This window comes from Phyllostomus hastatus, unplaced genomic scaffold, assembly GCF_019186645.2.
Source record: "Phyllostomus hastatus isolate PE091 unplaced genomic scaffold, TTU_PhHast_1.1 phas_scaffold_193, whole genome shotgun sequence".
Classification (NCBI taxonomy): Eukaryota; Metazoa; Chordata; class Mammalia; order Chiroptera; family Phyllostomidae; genus Phyllostomus; species Phyllostomus hastatus.
In genome coordinates, this window is record NW_025334015.1 from 6,176,485 (window position 1) to 6,179,919 (window position 3,435).

A 3,435-nucleotide genomic window follows, 5' to 3' on the forward strand; every position below is an offset into this window, starting at 1 on the left:
TCTCTCATAATTGATTTTTAGTTTTATACCAGTTAATGGAGAAGATGCTTGATATGATTTTAACTTTCTGAAATTTACTAAGACTTGTTTTGTGGTCTGACATGTGGTCTATCCTAGAAAAATGTTCCATTTATAGTAGAAAATAATGTATGTTCTGCTTCTTTGGAGAATAAGACTCTGAAAATATCAATTAAATAGTCTGATCTACTGTGTTACTTAAGGGTATTTTTTCCTTGTTGATATTTTTTTGACTAGAAGACCTAGTCATTGATGTCAATGGGATATTAAAGTCCCCTACTATGGCTCTATTATTGTTGACCTCTCCCTTTATGTCCATCAATATTTGCTTTATTCATTTAGGTGCTCCTATGTAGTATGCATAAATGTTTATAAGGATTATATCCTTTCATTGAATTGATCCCCTTATCATTATGTAATATCCTTTTTGTTCCTTATTATAACCTTTGTTTGACAGTTTATGTTATCTGATATAAGTATTGCTAACCCAGCTTTTTAAAAATTTAATTTCCATTTTCATAAAATACCTTTTTCTATCACTTAACTTTTAGTCTGTGTCTTCTGAGATGGGTGTTTTGTGGATGGCATATATATGGATCTTGTTTTCTATTTTTTAATATATTTTAATATGTTTTTATTGATTTTAGTCAGGGAGAAGTAAGAGAAAGAGAAAGAGAGAGAGAGAGGGAGAGAGAGAGAGAGACATCCATGTGAGAGAGAAAAATACCCATTTGTGCGAGAAACATTGATTAGTTGCCTCCTGTATGTGCCCTGACAGAGGATCAAACCCACCACCTCAGTATGTGCTCTGAGAAGAAACTGAACCTGTGACGTTTTGCTGTATGAGACAACACTCCAATCAACTGAGCTACCCAGCCAGGGTGGAGTCTAGTTTGCTTACCTATTCAGCTACCTACGTCTTTTGATTAGAGCATTTAAGCCATTTACATTTAAAGTGATTATTGACAGGTATGTATTTTATTGCCATTTTATTCTTTTAACTATGTCATCTGTTACCTTCTCCGTCCTCATCCTCTTCCTCTTCTCCTCCTCCTCCTCCTCTTCTTCTCCTCCTCCTTCTTCTGGCAGGCCCTTTCACATTTATTGTAGTACTGGTTTGGTGGTAATGAACTTCTTTAGCTTTTTCTTGTTGGGAAGCTCTTAATACCTCTTTCAATTTTAAATGATAGCCCTTCTGGGTAAATTAGTCTTGGTTGTAGGTCCTTGCTTTTCAAAATCCCTTCAGGTCTGAAATGTTTCTTTTGAGAAATCAGCTGAAAGTCTTATGGTAGCTTCCTTGCTTCTTTCAAGATTCTCTGATTGACTTTAACCTTTGGCATTTAAATTATGATGTGCCTGAGTGTGAACTCCTTTGGGTTCATCTTTTTTGGACTGAACTTTGTGGATGTGTGTGTCTTTTTACTTTACCAATTTAGGGAGGTTTTCAGTCATCATTTCTTCAAATGGATTTCTCTTTTCCTTGGTGATACCCCAATGATGTGGTTGCTGTTATACTTCATGTTGTCCCAGAAATACCTTACTATTCTCTTCTTTAAAAAATTTTTGTTTCTCTAATTGGGTGTTTTCTATTACTTTGTCTTCTACATTGCTGATTTGATCCTCTGCTTCATCTAATCTGCTGTTGATTTCTTCTAACGTATTTGCTATTTCAGATATTGTAGTCTTAATTTCTTACTGATTCTTTTTAATGGCTTCTATTTTTTTTGCTTGCCATCTCCATTTTTTAAGGTCTCAGTGCATTTGTTTATTCTTATCTTAAGTTTACTGAGCATTTTTATTACCATTGTTTTGAACTCTGATAGATTGCTTGCCTCTTTTTCATTAGTTCTTTTTTAAGAGGATTTTTGCCTGTTCTTTCATTTGGGGTGTGTTTCTTTGTTTCTCAGTTTTGACTTCCTCTCTATATTTGTTGCTGTGCATTATGTAGATTTGCTATGTCTCCCATTCTTGGTAGAATGGTCTTATATAGTAGTTGTGCTATGGGGCTTAATGGCACAGTTACATTTTTTCTTTAGAATGTATTATGTTTTCCTATTTCTTAGCACATGTTACAATTTTTGTCATTTAGAGGATGCTATTGATGGTGCATTATAGAGACTGGATTCTGTAATATTTTTTGAAAAACGATCTTTTTTCCCTGGAAGGTAGTTCAATTAATGGCTAACAGACTTGAATTTATGTTATATTAGAATGATCTGTGAAAAGTCTAAGATGTTTCCAAAGTTGTTCTAACTTAGCAGTACTCTCTTCTGAGGACTTGTTTTAGACTTTGCCTTACTCAAGGGTTTGGTGTTTAATTCTAAAGAAAGTCCTCTCAGGTGTCTCAGCTGAATTCCTGGAGGAATTAACAAGATGTTAATGAGCTCTCCCCATTTAAATGAGGAAAGACTTGCAATGTTCATCAGAACTGCTTTAACTTTAATATCACTTTTTCTGTTCTCAGCCTGTAGAACTTATTCTCTGATAAGTTTTGTCTAGTCTCGCTCTGGGCACATGCAACCAGACTTTGGCTGTGGAATCTCAGGGAACCTCTATAACACTCATGGCAACTATCCTGCCACAGATGTTCCACTTCCTCCTCTCTGATTTGTTTCCTTAAGGCTGCCAGCCTCTTCAACTACTCTAAAGACTGAGCTCTGCATCTTTAGTTCAGCAGGTTTACTGTGTTATGCTTGGACTGCAGCTTGTGGTGTTAGTGTCAGGAATTATCCACATCTAAAGTAATTAAGTCACATCTAAAATAATCATGGGGTTCATTTCATGAGTTTTCCTTTCTTCAAAGACTGGAGCTTTGGGCTGCATCTTGTTCAAAGTCTGAAAAAATGTTATTTTATTGTATTTCATTCATATTTTATGGTTATTAAAGTGGTAGGGCTAGTCCATTACCACTTAATATGTGTTATTTGCTGTGGCAGTATCACATTTTATTTTGAATTGATCAATGCCTAAGAGCCAGAGGCCTAGTGTAAAAAAAAAAAAAGGGCAAACTAATGTGGCTTAATCCTGGTCCCTGAAACATCATCTATTTGAGAGCTCCTGATATGGTATCATTCATTTTTCTACTCACTCTCAGTTTTCTCTAATGATATGATGTTAAGAGTGAGAGCATCATTTTTTGTGTGTGTGATATTTATGAGTATATGTGCAGTTAATACTAGTGTTGAGTGAACCCAGAAATAAACTCTAGTTTTTATATTTCATATGGCCATTGCATGGTTAGTTTCATGAGAATATTAGCATGACAGAACAATGAAATAAATAAAACAAACCAATACAATTTATGATCTAGAAAATGTATATTTAGGCATGTAGTAATTTGAACTCTATTCTGTTGCTATTTCATTTGTGTCCAAATTTTTAAATACTTTTCCATATAGTGTCAGTAGAAATTGCCTC